We start from the raw sequence: 20321 nt of genomic DNA on the forward strand, positions 1-20321 counted from the left end.
GTGCCAATGGCCCTGCTCGGTGCGGACTTCCTTTGTGCGCATGGGCTGTTGGTGGACGTTAAGCGTCGACGTCTCGTCCAGGCCGAAACCTTCAGCTCGCTCGCTTGTTCGCTGAGCGGCTCGTTGAGCAGCTCGCTGAGCGGCTCACCGAGCGGCTTGCCAAGCGGCTTGCCAAGCGGCTTGCTGAATGGTTCCGGCCCGGTGAGGTTAGTCTGTACGCTTCCGGCAGCGGACGAGTTTACCCACCTCCTCGCCAGTTTCCCGGCACTCACGCGGCCCAACTTTTCAGCGGTGGCCGTCAAACACGGGGTGGAGCACCATATCCCCACCGTCGGACCACCGGTCTATGCCTGGGCGCGCCGCCTCGACCCCACGAAGCTCGCCGTGGCGAAAGCGGCGTTCGCCACGCTGGAGCGGCTGGGCATCGTACGGCGCTCCAACAGCGCATGGGCCTCTCCTCTGCACATTGTGCCCAAGCCCGGCGGCGGATGGCGGCCGTGCGGTGACTACCGCCGGCTCAACGACGCCACCACCCCCAACTGCTACCCGGTCCCGCATATTCAGGACTTTTCCGCCCGGTTGGCAAACACGACCGTTTTCTCCAAGGTGGACCTCATCCGGGGCTACCACCAGGTCCCCGTACAACCGGACGACGTACCAAAGACGGCCGTCATTACCCCTTTCGGCCGCTTTGAGTTCCTGCGGATGCCTTTTGGGTTGAAAAATGCGGCTCAGGCGTTCCAGCGGCTCATGGACAGTGTCTTGCGCGACTTACCTTTCATCTACGTCTACCTGGACGACATCCTAGTCGCGAGCGCGTCCCGGGAGGAGCACCTGCTCCACCTCCGCACTCTCTTCGAACGCCTGGGCCAGCATGGCCTGATAATCAACCCCGCGAAGTGCCGTTTTGGCGTCACCGCCATCGACTTCTTGGGGGCACCGCATCACCAGGCACAGGGCCATCCCTTTACCGGCCAAGGTGGAGGCGGTCAGGAGTTTCCCGCGCCCCCGCACGATCAAGGGGCTCCAGGAATTCCTGGGCATGGTGAATTTCTATCACCGCTTCGTGCCCCGCGTCGCCCAGCTCCTGCGCCCCCTGCACGAGGCCCTCCGGGGGAAGCCGGGCAAAGGTGACATCGCCTGGACGGAGCCGATGGCCACGGCGCTTGCGGGCGCAAAGCTGGCCTTGGCCAACGCCACCATGCTGGCGCACCCGGCGCCCGATGCACCAATCGCCCTCACCACCGACGCGTCGGACTACGCGGTGGGCGCGGTGCACGAGCAGTGGGTGAGTGGTGCTTGGCAGCCGCTGGCGTTTTTTAGCCGGCAGCTTCGCCCGCACGAACGCCGCTACAGCACCTTCGACCGCGAGCTGCTCGGGCTCCACTTGGCGGTCCGACACTTCCGCCATCTGCTCGAGGGCCGCCCGTTCATTGCTTTCGTCGATCACAAGCCCCTTGTTTTCGCGATGGCCAAGGTCGCCGAGCCATGGTCGGCCCGGCAGCAACGTCACCTCTCTGCCATGTCCGAGTACACGACGAACATCCGTCACGTCGCGGGTAAGGACAACCCGGTGGCGGACTGCCTTTCCTGGTCCGTCGCACACGCGGTCCACCTCGGGATCGACTATGCCCGGATGGCGGAGGACCAGACCGCCGACACCCGACATCCAGGCCTTGCTAACCGCCGTCACGGGCCTCCGAGTCACCGAGGTGCCGTTCGACGTCGCGGGCACTGCCCTCTTGTGCGATGTCTCCCTCGGCCGGCCTCGCCCCATCGTGCCCGCTAGTTGGCAGCGCCCGGTTTTTGACGCCATCCACGGCCTGTCCCACCCGGGCACGAAGGCCTCCCAGAAGCTCGTCGCGGCGAAGTTCGTCTGGCATGGCCTCAGGAAGAACGTCCTCGACTGGGCCAGGACGTGCCTCGCGTGCCAGCGTGCAAAGGTCCACCGCCACACCCAGGCCCCGTTTACGGTGCCCGAGCGTCGGTTCGACCACGTCCACGTCGACTTGGTGGGACCTCTGCCCCCCTCGCGGGGGTTCACCCACCTCCTCACCATGGTGGACCGCACCACCGGGTGGCCGGAGGCGGTGCCATTGGCGGCGACGGCTGCGGCTGACGTCGCGCAAGCCTTCATTGCCACGTGGGTTGCCCGGTTCGATGCCCCCTCGGACATCTCATCCGACCGCGGCCCCCAGTTCACCTCGGAGCTCTGGGGAGCGGTGGCACAAGGGCTCGGCGTCAAGCTGCACCGCACCACGGCCTACCACCCCCAGGCCAACGGCCTGTGCGAGCGCTTTCATCGCTCAATGAAGGCCGCGCTCCGGGCCAGCCTCAGCGACGGCAGCTGGGCCGACAGGCTCCCCTGGGTCCTGCTGGGCCTCAGGACGGCGCCCAAGGACGACCTGCGCGCGTCCTCGGCGGAGCTTGTCTTTGGACAACCGCTGCGGGTACCGGGCGAATTTATCCCCGACTCCTTGGTGCAACAGCGCTCCACCCTGCAGGAGACCGCCAGGAGGTTCGCCCCCATGCCGACGGCACACCACGGTTGCCCGTCCTCCCACGTCGCCCCGGAGCTTCGCACGGCGGAGTACGTTTTCATCCGGCACGACGCCCACCGGGCACCACTGCGGCCCCCATACGACGGGCCCTTCCGCATGCTGGAGACCGGGGACAAACATTTCACCGTGGACATCGGCGGTACTCCGGATCGTATCTCCGTGGACCGCCTCAAGCCGGCCCACCTTGATCTGGACCACCCACCGCAAGCAGCTCTGCCTCCGCATCGAGGCCGCCCCCCGGCGGTCAGACCCCGGCACCCCCCAGCCCCGCTACCCCCCAGCCCTGCACGCATCGCCAGAGGGCGTTTCGGCCGGGTCATCCGGCTTCCCCGCAAGCTCACCCTTCAGGTGCGCGGGAATTCTGGGGGGGGGGGCGCGTGTGGCGGACACATTGTCAATGGGCAATAATTCCGCGCACCAGTGGGTGGCGCGAGCGTCCGGGCGTGGAAGCGCAGCTCGGGCCACGCCCGGAACGAAGGCGTCACGAGGCGCAAGGTGGAACTGAGGACATGCCCCGCCTTTCGGCCGACCGGCCACGCCCGGGGGCAAGGCGTGGCCCCGGGACATATATGCGGGCTCGATAGTCGAGCCCGCCCAGTGCTTACGTGCGGGCCATTAATAAAGCATTTCAGTTTGTACAACGCGTTGTGGCCTACCTTCTTGGCAAACGAATCGTGTGTGCACAGCACCACACTATCTTAATTTGTGGGTTTCATAAGATGGAATGGAGCCGTCCCAGGTCATGAAGTATCCACCTCCGTACCATGCTCACAAAAGCACGAGTAATGGCAATCGTACAAGATATGACGGGAAAGCAAGCACAGGCAATTACAGTACTGTATATACAAATATTACAGCACATATACATTTTCCACTTTTCCCACTTCAAATTTTTTTTTTTTTTTTGTATACAAGATCGAGGCTCGTGAAAGAGCGAACATTAAACACACAGAAAGACAAACCGACACATAAAACATATAACATCGGGAGCGGTAGACAAGATGGGGAGAGAGGGGGAAAGGACACAAACACAACATTTGAGAGCAGGGACCGAGAGACATGGAGACATCGAGAGATCTGTGAGCGGGAGAGGGCTTTGGGGGGGGGGGGGGGGAGGCATGGGAAGGGGGGTGGGGGTGGGAGAGGTATAAAACATATGGACACTGCCAGGACTTCCAGGAAAGAAGTTGGAATTTCAAACAAGGTGGATCTGGGGTGAATTAGCGGGGGTAGAAAAGATCAAGGTTTTGGATGGGGGAAGATAAGAGATGGTGGTGAACAGCTGTTTTAAAGACCTGGAGGGAGGAGTGGGATTGAAGGGAGTGAGGGAGTTTGTTCCAGAGGCGGGAGAAAAGAGGAATGAAAGAGTGAAGGTGAGCAGAGAGCCGAGATTTCGGCAGTTTAACCATCAGAGGGTTGCTGGCAGATCTTGTGCGACCTGTAGGAATATTTGGGGGACAGAGCACAGAGAGAGCTGGGGGTGCAAGGCCGGAGAGGAGTCGGTAGAAGACAGAAAGACCACCTACCTGCCTGCGGTGAGTGAGTGAAAAGCCCTCAGAGATAGCTTCATCGCGGGAGATTCCAATAATTCTGAAAGCTTTGGTTTCAACAGCGTGAAGCCGAGCTAGGTGTGAGGCAGGAGCACCGGCCCATAGGGGAGAACAGTATTCCATTGAGCTGCGGATGAAAGCCTTGTATGTGGTGAGGAGCTCAGGTGTGCCGAGGAAGGACTTCGCACGACGGAGGATGCCCAGTCGGCGACTGGCTTTGGAGGCCAGCTTGGAAATGTGGTTTTCCCAAGAAAGATCATGGCAGATAGTGAGACCCAAAATCTTGAGCGACAGAACTTCTTGGAGAGGATTGTTGAGAAAGTAGATGGGAGGGTTGTCCAGTCGATCTTTTCGGAGAGACATAGTAAGAGTGTGAGATTTGTCAGGATTGAAAGACATGTTCCACTTGTTTGACCAGTCTGTGATTTTGTCCAGGTCTTCAGAGAGTGAGGAGGCAGCAGACTGCCGATCTGAGGGAAGAGGAATGGAGCGGCAGAGAGTGGAGTCATCAGCAAAGAGATAGAGAGGATTTTCGAGAGAGTCAGAGAGATCATTGATGAAGACAAGAAAAAGCACGGGGCCCAGAACACTGCCTTGGGGAACTCCAGCCTGAACAGGAAGAGGAGATGAGAGAAACCCATTCAGGGCCACACGTTGACGACGACTAGAGAGGAAGTCCGCCAGCCATGCGTGGAGATTTCCATGGATACCAAAGGAGGAGAGTTTGGTGAGCAGAGCGGGGTGCCAGACCGTGTCGAAGGCACGTGATATGTCGAGGGAGACAGCTCTAATTTCCTGTTTGGCATTGAGGACCTCCATCCATTGTTGAGACAGCAGAAGCAGCATGTCCAGAGTAGAGTGACCTGGTCTGAAACCAAATTGATGATCAGAGATCAAGCCATTGGAGAAGAGGAAAGATTTCATATCAGAAGCAATGATGGATTCCATGACTTTGCTGATAATTGGGAGAAGGCTGATTGGTCTGTAGTTGCTAGGATCTGTTTTTGCACCTTTTTTGTGCAAAGCGGTGATGTTGGCTGATTTCCAAGCAGATGGCAGTTGACCTTGAGCAAAAGAGAGGGTGAAGAGAACAGAGAGAGGGTGAGATAGAGCAGCAGAGCAGGATTTTAGGACCCGTGGGCTGATGCCGTCGGGTCCAGTTGCAGAATCAGAGTCGAGGGTTGACAGAAACTTTTCCACCTTGTCAGGAGGAAAGGACACGGAGTCCAGGAGCAGCAGGGTACGACTGGGTATGGTGGGTACAGAGAGGGATGGGTTTGGGACACAAGATTTAGAGGCAAACACAGAGTTGAGGCATTCAGCTTTTTCACGTGCGGAGTCAGCTGTGTAGCCGTTTGAGGTAAGGGAGGGGATGGAGGGGGAACAAACACCAGAAACGGATTTGACCAGACGCCACCAGGATTTGGAAGAGGGAGACAGATAAGAGAGTTCGGTCTTGAGAACGGAGAGATATTGTTTCCTGGCTCTCCTGAGGGTGGACACACACTTGTTTCGGGCTTTGTGAAAGGAAATGAGATTTCCTTCCGTTGGATTTGCTTTCCAGGAGACGAAGGCAAGTTGTTTCTGGGCAACAGCCTCACCACAAGATTCCGTGTACCATGGACGGGAGGAAGGGTATGACAACTGAAGACGAGATGGGATAAATCTGTGCATGAGAGAGAGCAATTTACTTTGGAAGAATTCCCAGGATGAGTTGATGTCAGAGGTGGTAGAGATGGGAGACCAGTCCAGATGATTGATGGCTGCTTGAAGACCGTGCCAGTTGGCCTGAGTGAAATGCCAGACTCGTCGACGCTGAGCAGGCTCCCTGAGGATGGTCAGAGAGATGTCCACTTTAACAAGGACATGATCAGATGATCCGATCGGAGCAGAAGAAGAGCAGCAGACATTTTCAGGGAAGTTAGTCATAACCAAGTCCAGAAGAGAAGATGTTCCGTTGACTGAGATCCGGGTCGGGAAATTGACAGATTGTGTCAGTCCCAGTGAGTCGCAGAAGTCCTTTGCTGAGGAGCCATGGCTGGTGAGAGAGGTACCCACACCCAGCCAACTGGCATGATGACAGTTGAAATCACCACATATGAGGAAGAGAGAGTTGGGATGAGTAGATAGAAGTTGGTCCATATCATCAGACAGCGAGATGTAGATGGAGTCATCACTGTTTGGTGGACGGTACAACACACATATGAACAAGAGGTGGGAGCGAAGGGGAAGCCGTAGCCAGAGGTATTCCTGGGGGTGAGGTGGAGAGAGTGCAGTGCAGGGCGAGTGAGGAAGAGAGTTTTTGATAAAGATAGCAACCCCGCCTCCAGGACGAGGCTCAGGTCTATCATACCGGAGGAGGGAGTAGCCCGGGAGAGATACTATGGAATCAGAGACATCATAAAGGAGGAAAGTTTCTGTTAAGCAGATCACGTCTGGTTTGACAGAAGCAACCTGTATGGAGAGATCAGTTAAGTTTGAACGAAGGCCCCGGATGTTTGAGGTCCACACCGTTAATGAAGAGGAAGGGGGAGCATCAGATACAGAACAGGGGGGAGGAGGGGTAGGGTAAGATGTGGAAGAGGTGGAAGAGGTAGGGAGAGCTGTTGAAGGTGTGTCAGAGATTTCAGAATAGCTCGGAGAAAGGGAAGGATGGGGCGGACAAAAGGTTTGATGGTGATTGGGTGAGCCACAATGAGGTGTTATTTGAGGAGGGGGAAGAGCGAGGCAGAAGGTTGGGGGAGATGGAGGTGAGAGTTTGAAGGGGGAAGAAGCGGGGAGGACGCTTTGAGGAGGGGGAGTGAGCGGGGGGAAATTGAGAAGCAATGAGGGTGGGGAGATTTGAAGGGGAGGGGTGAGGGGGGAGTTTGGGAGGGAAGGGACAAGGGGAGGGATTTGAAAGGGATGGGATATGGGGGAGATTTGGAGGGGAGGGGTGAGGCAGGAGTCTAGGAGGGGAGGGGCGAGGGGGCGTCTTGGCGGGGAGGGGTGAGGGAGTAGTTTAGGAGGGAGGGGGCAAGGGGGGAGATTTGAAAGGGATGGGTGATGGGGAAGATTTGGAGGGGAGGGGTGATGGGGAAGATTTGGAGGGGAGGGGTTATGGGGAAGATCTGGAGGGGAGGGGTGAGATTGGATTTTTGAAAGTGTACGATTTATGGGAAACGAACATTTATGGGAAACGAAACGAACTCAGCTGATGCCGAAATGCCGAAGAAACCTGTCATAGTCATCTGTCCAATTCTTTCTCTCTCCCACCCTTACCAAAAATCCCAAACCCACTCCCAAAACCCCAAAGCCACAACCTCCCCCTTCCAAATCTGTCCCATCTTTAATATCCCACCCACCTCCTCACCGTTCTCCAACCCAAAAAAGTGAACGGGCATTTCCACATCAAAACGGTGGTATATTTAACGTTCCCCGCTGCCCTGTCATACTATCGGCAACTTCACAGAAACCTGTCATAGTCATCTATCCAACTCACAATTTTAAGAGAAAATAGTCGGAAATAATAGCAAGGACTGGCATAACCTCCAGAGTAAAAGCTCTGCTGGAGAGAATTTCACATCGTTCTGTGGGAGGTGTATAAACAAGAGAACGCTGCCTCAATCACAGAGGCCATCTTCACAAAGCCCGTCGGCTCAAAATCCTTTTATCTGTCGCTTTGGTCATTTCACACCGAAGAGAAAACTTATAGGGCGTAACGATTGGGAATACGACAGCACTGAAGAAGTCTTTGATTTCGTATAGCAGCAAGTACCAACATGGCGGTCATCGTATCGAAATTGTGGGTGGAGTCAGGCGAACTGTCCAACCAATGTGTGGAACCCGGACGCATGCATGGACGGACACACAGACACACACACACGGCTCCTTTTATAAACATAAAGAGGCCTGTTTTAAAAGCAAGCCTTTCCAGGATTGGAAAAGAAAGAGGAAATGGAAATGTGAGTTTAATGCAGCGACACATACCCAAAGGGCACGGGTATTTACTAGTAAGTATAAATACGAGTTCCCTCACCTTCGACATCAAGTACCAGGTGCAAGTTCGTTGATCGCTCCCTGAGTGGGCCAACTCTCCACCCAGGGCTTGATCAACAGCCGACGCTTCCTCCTGGCATGCCATCGGTGACGTATCAGCGTGAGTGACGTATCAGCGTGAGTGACGTATCAGCGTGAGTGACGTATCAGCGTGAGTGCCAAATCCGCGTGAGTGACGTATCAGCGTGAGTGACGTATCAGCGTGAGTGACGTATCAGCGTGAGTGACGTATCAGCGTGAGTGATGTATCAGCGTGAGTGACGTATCAGCGTGAGTGACGAATCAGCGTGAGTGACGTATCAGCGTGAGTGACGTATCAGCGTGAGTGCCAAATCCGCGGTGCTCAGACCTTTCACCCTCCTCATCCTTTGCCTGTATTTCTTCGTCATTGCCATTTTGTTTACCAAAAATAGTCTTGCTGACAATCATGTAGTGTGAGTCAGGTGTGTGGCAGTCTCCAACAAAACTATATTGCACAAAAGTTGTTGTTGCCTTGTGTCGGCAAACATGGGCTGGAGTGCACCAAACGACGTGTTAAAGCACCTCAGGGTAGCAAAATGATTGTCAATCTTTCAATGAAACATTCATTTTAAGGTTAAATAAAAAACTCAAATGGTCAAAAACCCTTTAAAATAATGATCACATTTGAAAAAAAAGAAGATTTTGTAACAGTTTCATTCCACATAATATCTCTGTCACTCACGCTCTCTGACGTACCGCACTCTTCACAGAGTGACGCAGAGTGACGCAGAGTGACGTCGGTGACGCCGACACAGCTTCCTGAGCAATGACGACACAGGGAGGTTTGCTTTGCCTTCCCATAACTAGTTGGGGCACGAATTTGGAATTTGTTCATGATGTCTGTGATAGCTCGACAATTGTACGCAAAGCACCATGGGGTCTTCAACGTCCACCAACTAATGCCGGCAGACAAGACAGCCGCTTAACATCCATCTGAGGGACGGCACACATATTGATATGCCGGCAGACAAGACAGCCGCTTAACGCCCATCTGAGGGACGGCACACATATTGATATGCCGGCAGACAAGACAGCCGCTTAACGTCCATCTGAGGGACGGCACACATATTGATATGCCGGCAGACAAGACAGCCGCTTAACGTCCATCTGAGGGACGGCACACATATTGATATGCCGGCAGACAAGACAGCCGCTTAACGTCCATCTGAGGGACGGCACACATATTGATATGCCGGCAGACAAGACAGCCGCTTAACGTCCATCTGAGGGACGGCACACATATTGATATGCCGGCAGACAAGAGAGCCGCTTAACGTCCATCTGAGGGACGGCACACATATTGATATGCCGGCAGACAAGACAGCCGCTTAACGTCCATCTGAGGGACGGCACACATATTGATATGCCGGCAGACAAGACAGCCGCTTAACGTCCATCTGAGGGACGGCACACATATTGATATGCCGGCAGACAAGACAGCCGCTTAACGTCCATCTGAGGGACGGCACACATATTGATATGCCGGCAGACAAGACAGCCGCTTAACGTCCATCTGAGGGACGGCACACATATTGATATGCCGGCATACAAGACAGCCGCTTAACGTCCATCTGAGGGACGGCACACATATTGATATGCCGGCATACAAGACAGCCGTTTAACATCCATCCGAGGGACGGCACACATATTGGTGAATCACCCTGTCTGGGTAACACAGGCTGGACAGCTTAGAGGTGAGTGTAGGCCATCCTCCCAGCCACATACTACATATAGAAACACGAAAAAATAATTGTTTTAACAGAAAGACATATCGGTACACGTGTCGATATAATTGATGTTGGTCCGGAAGGTTGGCACAGAAATTATTGAAATAAATATGAACACCTCGACAAATGAAACACCACGTTATGAGGAAACAGGAAGAAAAAAAAGAGGCAAACACAGCAAGCAGTGGACGTACGTGTTAAGATCATTAGGATGAACTTGTTAAACACACAAGCCTGATGAGTTGACAAGACGCCTCAAAGGTAGCATGCTCACCTGAGCTGTCACCCGGGCTCGGCTGTGTCACCATCCTCATTATTTATTAAACCTGTCACTTTAAAAGTTTATTTCCTTTATGCAGCTGCGGAACCGTCTTCCAGCATAAACATATCCCCTCAAATCCGCACGCGCTCAAACCCGCACGCGCTCAAACCCGCTCGCGCTCAAACCCGCTCGCGCTCAAACCCGCACGCGCTCAAACCCGCACGCGCTCAAACCCGCTCGCGCTCAAACCCGCACGCGCTCAAACCCGCTCGCGCTCAAACCCGCACGCGCTCAAACCCGCACGCGCTCAAACCCGCTCGCGCTCAAACCCGCACGCGCTCAAACCCGCTCGCGCTCAAACCCGCACGCGCTCAAACCCGCTCGCGCTCAAACCCGCTCGCGCTCAAACCCGCACGCGCTCAAACCCGCTCGCGCTCAAACCCGCTCGCGCTCAAACCCGCTCGCGCTCAAACCCGCTCGCGCTCAAACCCGCACGCGCTCAAACCCGCACGCGCTCAAACCCGCTCGCGCTCAAACCCGCACGCGCTCAAACCCGCACGCGCTCAAACCCGCACGCGCTCAAACCCGCTCGCGCTCAAACCCGCACGCGCTCAAACCCGCACGCGCTCAAACCCGCACGCGCTCAAACCCGCACGCGCTCAAACCCGCACGCGCTCAAACCCGCAGGCGCTCAAACCCGCTCGCGCTCAAACCCGCTCGCGCTCAAACCCGCAGGCGCTCAAACCCGCTCGCGCTCAAACCCGCACGCGCTCAAACCCGCTCGCGCTCAAACCCGCTCGCGCTCACCGCAGAGACGGAGCTTGCAGAACGCCTCCGCCCGACGTATTGAGGGTTCTTCTGCAGCGGTCTCGTGTCACCCGCTGGAGACATCGAGTCTGTTACAAATTGGTTATGGGGAATGCTATTTGGACCCGGGCTGAACACCAAATTCGTTTTGTGGACCAGGTTAAGGGGTAATGGTTTTTGGGTTTTTTTTGCATACATTGTCGCGGCTTGTGGAAAAGTTCGCACCAGTACACTTACCGGATCAGGACAAAAGGACCAGAAGAGAGAGGGGGGAAACACCAACAGCAGAGCCGAAGGCCAAGACAGATGGAGGTCGACAAACAATGGGTGCGGGGAGGAATGGGGGTCAGGAGAGGGTGCATGGGATGGAAAACATGGATACAGAAGGAAACTATCAGGAGGGAAAACTGGAAATTTGAAAGGAAGAGGGATTGGGGCAGTGTGGGTGGAGGGAGGAGGTTAAGCATGGGAGCGACCCGAAGGAGGTTCAGCATTTCATTAAAGTGACGGCGACATCAATTGAGATGGAGATAGAGGGGCCACTTGAGGGCGAAGGAAAGGTACCGCCCAGAAACCAGAACCCACCGAGAAGTACCAGCGATGGAGCTATGTACGCAGGGTCGACGTCCTGGTTGGAGTAGAGCTATGATGGAGGCCAGTATGGCTAAGCAGGACCAAATGGCAAGCGACCAGTAGCAGCTGAAGGACGACATGAAAGCAGAGATATCGAGCATGGCAACCAAAATGGAGAACGGCAAAATAGATGGCAGCAATGGTGGCGAACATTCCTGCCTATTGCCTATCGACCCAGATTCGCTTCCTTTCTTGGAGCAAATTCATACGGTCTTAACCTGCAACATTAGGATGTGCCGAAAGTGCAGAATCTCATCTACCCTGTACCCGTAATGGCTCTACAGTGCCGTGAAAGTACAGGCGTTTTCTGAACCATACTGGACTGTAGTGAGAGCCAGTGTCCATACTGGACTGTAGTAAGAGCCAGTGTCCATACTGGACTGTAGTAAGAGCCAGTGTCCATACTGGACTGTAGTAAGAGCCAGTGTCCATACTGGACTGTAGTAAGAGCCAGTGTCCATACTGGACTGTAGTAAGAGCCAGTGTCCATACTGGACTGTAGTAAGAGCCAGTGTCCATACTGGACTGTAGTAAGAGCCAGTGTCCATGCTGGACTGTAGTGAGAGCCAGTGTCCATACTGGACTGTAGTAAGAGCCAGTGTCCATACTGGACTGTAGTGAGAGCCAGTGTCCATACTGGACTGTAGTAAGAGCCAGTGTCCATACTGGACTGTAGTAAGAGCCAGTGTCCATACTGGACTGTAGTGAGAGCCAGTGTCCATACTGGACTGTAGTGAGAGCCAGTGTCCATACTGGACTGTAGTGAGAGCCAGTGTCCATACTGGACTGTAGTGAGAGCCAGTGTCCATACTGGACTGTAGTGAGAGCCAGTGTCCATACTGGACTGTAGTAAGAGCCAGTGTCCATACTGGACTGTAGTGAGAGCCAGTGTCCATACTGGACTGTAGTAAGAGCCAGTGTCCATACTGGACTGTAGTAAGAGCCAGTGTCCATACTGGACTGTAGTGAGAGCCAGTGTCCATACTGGACTGTAGTAAGAGCCAGTGTCCATACTGGACTGTAGTAAGAGCCAGTGTCCATACTGGACTGTAGTGAGAGCCAGTGTCCATACTGGACTGTAGTAAGAGCCAGTGTCCATGCTGGACTGTAGTGAGAGCCAGTGTCCATACTGGACTGTAGTGAGAGACAGTGTCCATACTGGACTGTAGTAAGAGCCAGTGTCCATACTGGACTGTAGTGAGAGCCAGTGTCCATACTGGACTGTAGTGAGAGCCAGTGTGAGCATGAAGGAATTTGCTCCACTTTAGAATTTAAAAAACAGATCGCAAAAACACTGGACCAGTGGCGTATCGAGGGTAAATGATGCTCAGGGCGAGATGTCAAATTGCCGTCCCTCGTAACTTCCTATGTCTTTGAATGGTGTGTGTGTGTATGTGTGTGTTTGTCCCCGTGTGTGTGTGTGTGTGTGTGTGTGTGTGTGTGTGTGTGTGTGTGTGTGTGTGTGAAAGAGGGATAGAATTGTAAGGAACAGAAATGAAAAAAAACGAGATGTGTGTGTGTGTCGGTGTGTGTGTGTGCCAGTGTGTGTGTGTGCCGGTGTGTGTGTGTCGGTGTGTGCGTCGGTGTGTGTGTCCCTGTGTGTGTGTGTGTGTGTCGGTGTGTGCATCGGTGTGTGTGTGTGTGTGTGTGCCGGTGTGTGTGTGTGTGTGTGTGTGCCGGTGTGTGTGTGTGTGCCGGTGTGTGTGTGTGCCGGTGTGTGTGTGTCAGTGTGTGTGTGTGTGTGCCGGTGTATGTGTCGGTGTGTGTGTGTGTGTGTGTGCCGGTGTGTGTGTGTGTGTGTGTGTGCCGGTGTGTGTGTGTGTGCCGGTGTGTGTGTGTGCCGGTGTGTGTGTGTCAGTGTGTGCGTCGATGTGTGTGTGTCCCTGTGTGTGTGTGTCCCTGTGTGTGTGTGTGTGTGTGTGTGTTGTGTGTGTGTGTGCCGGTGTGTGTGCGTGTGTGTGTGTGCTGGTGTGTGTGTGTGTGTGTGTGTGTGCCGGTGTGTGTGTGTCGGTGTGTGTGTGTGCCGGTGTGTGTGTCGGTGTGTGGTGTCGGTGTGTGTGTCGGTGTGTGCGTCGGTGTGTGCGTCGGTGTGTGCGTCGGTGTGTGCGTCGGTGTGTGCGTCGGTGTATGCGTCGGTGTGTGCGTCGGTGTATGCGCCGGTGTGTGCGTCATGTAAACTGGCACTGCTCGCTTGTATCAACAGGAATTGGCAGGCACCCGCCACCTTTCATCCACGGATATTTCTCGTATTCCCTAAATTTCTGAGAGTCGGATTTGCATTCAGGAACAGACCAATCAGGGTTAACCACAGCCTGGTGTTGGCTTAGCGGTTCGGGTGCCGGATTGGGATCCCATAATCCTGAGTTTGAATCCCGGTCGATCGTTGAATGAACACCAGGGGGTCGACTCAGCCTGTCATCCTCCCGAGGTCGGCAAATTGAGTACCAGCTCACTGGTAATTGGGTCATCAGCGGCACAAACGTGCTTCCAGAGAAATGATGCAACCAGCAGCCAGAGGCTGCAGAGGAAACAACATGCTTAACCACTAAGAAATTGCCACTCTTTCGTTTAAATGGTGAAAATTATTTTTAAGATTATTTGAATCACAGAGCAAGTTCTGGTAACAAACAGCAGGTTAAAAGTTCCCGTGGAGCCGACCCGTCACTGTAAACACACACACAGCGCATGCGCAGGAAGCCTCATCAGCATTCACACGTCATCTCGAAAGTCCCGCCCCCTTTACTCAAGTCAGGCCGAGCAGGCGGTCCTCGCAAAACGCGGCCTTGAACCAAAAAGGTGTGATCGGTGTAGTCGATGACACGCACGATCCAGGTCGTTCGTCAGGTGGGCCGATGAAACACTCGCATTTCCGGATCAATGACAAAACCGATAATACATGATGAGGTGAAACACGGCAACAAACATTAACAAGGTGATCGAGCGATCAATGGAAGCGCGTGACGAGACGCCGACGGTCATTGTTACACACCTGTGGCCTGAGCGTTACGGGCCATCGTAAACCTGTGGGGCCTGAAACGCAACAGGTGTTTGCCTTTGACCACAGCAGGTCTTGTGTAAGCAAAGGTAAGGTCGAGCTAGCACGAGACGCGCACCGCGCAGGCCGACACGCACCAATGCACCCGTGAGGTAAATGCAGGTAGGCTATTAAAGGTGCGAAGACGTGCTCGAGCGTAAAGGTAAAGATGGACGAGCGATCGATAATATTAATAACGGAGGGTACAAGGTGTGGAGACGCGTCACGGTCACGTTCACTCACCAGGACGCTCGTCGTGCCGCACGGAGCACCTTCCCGCGCTCAGTGCGATCGCCTCGTCACAGCAACGTCCATCAGGGTGAGGGGTAAACGGAGCTGCGCGCACCACATGTGACGACCCGGGCTGCAGGGGGGACACGCACACCCGCTACGTAAACATGTCACGTCCGAACGCGCCGTGCGCACGCCGACCAGCCTTCCGCACTGCGTGCTCGTGGCCACGCCCCGTGACGTCATCACGCTCCACCCTTAGGAGGAGTCCCTTCATTTATTAAAATAACCTTCGCCGTTTGTCCGTCAATCATTTTGCAAAGCGTGATGTTCGTTCACCCCCTCGCACCTGTGCACCGATGTCCAGCCGACGTTCCACCTCTGATTTGTAACCGCGTTTACGTTCTCAATGCGAATGCATCCATTTTATCCTTCATTTTCGGTCGCTCACTGCGTCTCCAAGCCGCGACCGCCTTCACCGACGTGATGACGTCAGGCTGCACGTAAACACGCACACCGTGGGCCTTTTCCAAAATCAGTTGTGCGGTACCTACGCAGATTCTTCTTCTTCTTCTTTTTGGGGTTTTATGGCGCTTTCAGATCCTCACGGCTCTATTCTACATACGCGACGCACTAAAACTTTGACGTTCTAACCAAGAGAGACGATATTTATAGGTTCCCCTAACACTTTATAGGGCTTTCCCATTATCCTTTAAAAACCCCAACACAGTCGATGGTGATTCTGGTTCAAGATGCTTAACATTTCGGGCAGGTGTGCGACCTTGACCCCCAAGTCCCTAATATTATCGATAAGCCGGTGTCTACCTCCCTCATGAAGTGGGTACCTATTTAACAAATAGGTGCATCAAATCCTCTGGTTCCCTACAATGCTCACAATCACCTGTAGAGTGACATCATACTCTATGTAGGTAACAATTTAGACGAGTGTCCGATTCTCAACCTACATCAAGCCACCTGATCTCTTCGAGCTTTACTGGAGGCATCACCTGCGGGCGCACCTTATCGTCAGGTTCACTGTGTATTTTATTTAAAATGTATGCACATTAGCAAACCAGTGCATTTTTGAGAAGCTCATCACATCAGGAATCTGAAAATCAATGTTTACATTTGCGCAGATACCTGCATAGCCGCCATTTTGGATTTTTTAAAATGGCTGCCATAACATAAGAATTTCCGAATATCTCAGCTTGTAATTGACATAGAAACTTCATTATAAATGCCAATCCTGTGTTTCCAGACCCAAGGAATCCAAAGCTTACATCAAATTCGTGATTGTGAACACCAAAGACCAAGAAAAGAAGAAGTTTGTGAAATTATGTTTGTATTTTCATGAAAAAAATGCACTCAAATTGTTGGTAGTGACAACAGCTTACATACAGATGTATTTCCTATCTCAGTTTGACACATGACACACATCATAATCACTCTCAGTGTCATGTTCAACATTACATACAGTTTGCCTCGTTTTCACATTCTGTGCCGCGCAAGCTGCTGACTGCAATACTGCAAATTTCACTGCTGACTGCAAGACTGCGGACTGACTGCAAAGCTCAAGGCTGCAATACTGAGCCACGGGAATCCCTTTGCTGTTCAAGGTGATCAGCGATACAATTTCATCACACATGCATATGTACGACTAGAGCATGTTCCACAAATCTTGAACATTGATGATATCGGACAGAAGCTTCATGAAGATTATGTCACTGAACATATCAATGGAGATGGTGGTCTTTGGGCACCAGTCAAAAAGCAGAACAACAAGATGTACATGTCTGGCAGCAAGAAAACTTTCAGGTTCCGTGACCAGACAGTTGACCTCAAAGAGACCAAAGATCTCCATGGTCGGCTGATGGTTCTCGACATGTCGAGCAGGGACATCGATCAGAAGAATGCAGTTGAGAGCAATGAGGTCACATTGACTCCGAGAGCACTATTTGCACCAGACGGCTCAATGCTGCCATGCACTGACAAATCCAAGCTGATACGCAGCCTTGAGAAGCTGGAAAAAAACAGATGAAACCCAGGAACAGACAGAAGCTCTCGCGGCCAAAGAGCAGGATGATGACAGAGGTCCTGTATCATCATCGTCATCAAATCAAAAGATCGCCATTGTTGATGGAATGGTGCTTGTCCAGAAGGTGACAAAGAAATCAAGGACAATCAGCGCAGTCGATGATCTAGCCCAGTGTTTCAATGTCAGGCCCGTGAACGTGACAGCAGGGTTCAGTGAGGTCATCATGGTCTTCGATACATACAAACCTGACTCACTAAAGGAGGAAACTAGAGAGACACGACAACAAGGAAAAGCTCCTATGCAGTATCAGGTTGCAGATGATGCGAACATCAAACACATCCCACTCCACGGTTTCTACAGCACGAAAAAACGAAAGCAGATTTGACAAACTATCTCGCCGAAGCAACCCGTGATCACAACACAAACTCACCTCAGTTAGTCATCACATCAGCATCAGGTCGCACCAGAAGCAACAGAAGCATGCACTTTGAAGACAACAATCACGAGGACGCTGACACATTGATGATCTGCCTTGCAGCGGATGCAACACAGCGGTGTCCTGATGCACAGCTCGTATTCTTCACTCCTGATACTGACGTCTTGGTTCTGGCTGTGGCACACGATGACGAGCTCTGCAAAAAGACAGCGATTTTGATGGTATCGGGTGCAGTCGGAATAGAGCCAATCTGGAGAGCTTTGGACAAAGAAAAGGCGCAAGCTCTACCTGTATTCCACACATTCACTGGATGAATATGGCATCAAAATTGGGGAGGATGAGATCAGGATTGGGGTGAATGAGATCAGGATTGGGGTGGATGAGATCAGGATTGGGGTGGATGAGATCAGGATTGGGGTGAATGAGATCAGGATTGGGGTGAATGAGATCAGGATTGGGGTGAATGAGATCAGAATTGGGGTGAATGACATCAGGATTGGGGTGAATGAGATCAGGATTGGGGTGAATCCGGATCCGGATTGGGGTGAATGAGATCAGGATTGGGGTGAATGAGATCAGGATTGGGGTGAATGAGATCAGAATTGGGGTGAATGAGATCAGGATTGGGGTGAATGACATCAGGATTGGGGTGAATGAGATCAGGATTGGGGTGAATGAGATCAGGATTGAGGTGAATGAGATCAGGATTGGGGTGAATGAGATCAGGATTGCGGTGAATGAGATCAGGATTGGGGTGAATGAGATCAGGATTGAGGTGAATGAGATCAGTATTGGGGTGGATGAGATCCGGATTGGGGTGAATGAGATCAGGATTGGGGTGAATGACATCAGAATTGGGGTGAATGACATCAGAATTGGGGTGGATGAGATCAGGATTGGGGTGAATGAGATCAGGATTGCGGTGAATGAGATCAGGATTGGGGTGAATGAGATCAGGATTGCGGTGAATGAGATCAGGATTGGGGTGAATGAGATCAGGATTGGGGTGGATGAGATCAGTATTGGGGTGGATGAGATCCGGATTGGGGTGAATGAGATCAGGATTGGGGTGAATGAGATCAGGATTGGGGTGAATGACATCAGAATTGGGGTGAATGAGATCAGGATTGGGGTGAATGAGATCAGGATTGCGGTGAATGAGATCAGGATTGCGGTGAATGAGATCAGGATTGCGGTGAATGAGATCAGGATTGAGGTGAATGAGATCAGGATTGGGGTGGATGAGATCAGGATTGGGGTGAATAAGATCAGGATTGAGGTGAATGAGATCAGGATTGAGGTGAATAAGATCAGGATTGGGGTGAATCCGGATCCGGATTGGGGTGAATGAGATCAGGATTGGGGTGAATGAGATCAGGATTGGGGTGAATGAGATCAGAATTGGGGTGAATGAGATCAGGATTAGGGTGAATGAGATCAGGATTAGGGTGAATGAGATCAGGATTGGGGTGAATGACATCAGAATTGGGGTGAATGAGATCAGGATTGGGGTGAATGAGATCAGGATTGGGGTGAATGAGATCAGGATTAGGGTGAATGAGATCAGGATTGGGGTGAATGAGATCAGGATTAGGGTGAATGAGATCAGGATTGGGGTGAATGAGATCAGAATTGGGGTGAATGAGATCAGGATTGGGGTGAATGACATCAGGATTAGGGTGAATGACATCAGGATTAGGGTGAATGACATCAGGATTGGGGTGAATGACATCAGGATTGGGGTGAATGACATCAGGATTGGGGTGAATGACATCAGGATTGGGGTGAATGACATCAGGATTGGGGTGAATTAAAAGGACTCTCAGACTGAGAAACAAGATTCTGTGGGCTTTGATGTGTCTTTCACTGAGGAGAGTCTAACGTCTGGCCACTCTGCCATAAAGCCCAGATCGGTGGAGTGTTGCAGCGATGGTTGTCCTTCTGGAAGTTTCTCCCATCTCCACACAGGATCTCTGGAGCTGAGCCAGAGTGACCATCCGGTTCTTGGTCACCTTTCTTACCAAGGCCCTTCTCCCCCGATTGCTCAGTTTGGCCGGGCGGCCAGCTCGAGGAAGAGTCCTGGTTGTTCCAAACTTCTTCCATCTAAGAATTATGGAGGCCGCTGTGCTCTTGGGAACCTTCAATGCTGCAGAAATTTTATGTAGGCTTCCCCAGATCTGTGCCTCGACACAATCCTGTCTCTGAGCTCTGCAGGCAGTTCGTTCGACCTCATGGCTTGCTTTTTGCTCTGATATGCATTGTCAGCTGTGATACCTTATATAGACAGGTGTGTGCCTTTGCAAATCATGTCCAAACAATTGAATTTACCACAGGTGGACTCCAATCAAGGTGTAGAAACATCTCAAAGATGATCAAGAGAAATGGGAGGCACCTGAGCTAAATTTCAAGTGTTATAGCAAAGGGTCTGAATACTTATGTAAATGTGATATTTCAGTTTTTTCTTTTTCATAAATTTGCAAAACTTTCTAAAATCCCGTTTTCTCTTTGTCATTATGGGGTATTGAGTGTAGATTGATGAGGGAAAAAATGAATTTGAACGATTTCAGCAAAAGGCTGCAACATAACAAAATGTGAAAAAAGTGAAGGGGTTTGAATACTTTCTGAATGCATTGTATTTAATACACGCAACTTACATTTTGTGCGGACAAACAAACGTAGATAAACGGACCCAAATGCAATACGCTCTCCTCTGGCAAATGTAAAATTATCAAATGTTGACGATTTCAGGAGACCTTGACCTTTTAACCTCAAAAGCAATATGCTACAGAGAGTGGGTCGATATACAAACCCGCTTAAATTTCAAGTCCATTAATCGTCCAACACTTTCTAAAATCCCAACTCCCCTCTTGAACCTCCCCTACACCCTTTAAACTGCCCCTCACTCCTCCCCTCCAAAACTCCTCCTCCCCTCTTAAACTCCTGCCTCCCTCTTAAACTCCCCCCTCACCCCTTAAACTCCCCCCTC

The 20321-nt window shown here is 52.4% G+C and overlaps 1 protein-coding gene across 9 annotated transcripts in view; it reads right to left on the reverse strand.

Moving 5' to 3' along the window:
* The window catches only part of LOC137418169 (BTB/POZ domain-containing protein KCTD3-like), a 94087-nt gene extending 78766 nt beyond the window's left edge, over window positions 1–15321 (reverse strand). Inside the window, exons 1-2 of one of the 9 annotated variants that reach the window (XM_078786345.1) lie at window positions 15214–15321; window positions 14877–14997 (exon numbers count right to left, since the gene is read on the reverse strand). The gene's annotated coding sequence lies outside the window, so the exon portion shown is untranslated. Of the gene's footprint in view, window positions 1–8129; window positions 8148–11551; window positions 11666–14342; window positions 14448–14588; window positions 14788–14876; window positions 15109–15213 lie in introns of those variants that run through there. The other 8 variants (XM_078786344.1, XM_078786351.1, XM_078786346.1 and 5 more) reach the window with 8 other exon arrangements.
* Window positions 15322–20321: the final 5000 nt, after the last annotated feature.

The sequence above is a fragment of the Myxine glutinosa genome, chromosome 11 (genome assembly GCF_964187855.1).
Source record: "Myxine glutinosa chromosome 11, kmMyxGlut1.1, whole genome shotgun sequence".
Lineage (NCBI taxonomy): Eukaryota > Metazoa > Chordata > Myxini > Myxiniformes > Myxinidae > Myxine > Myxine glutinosa.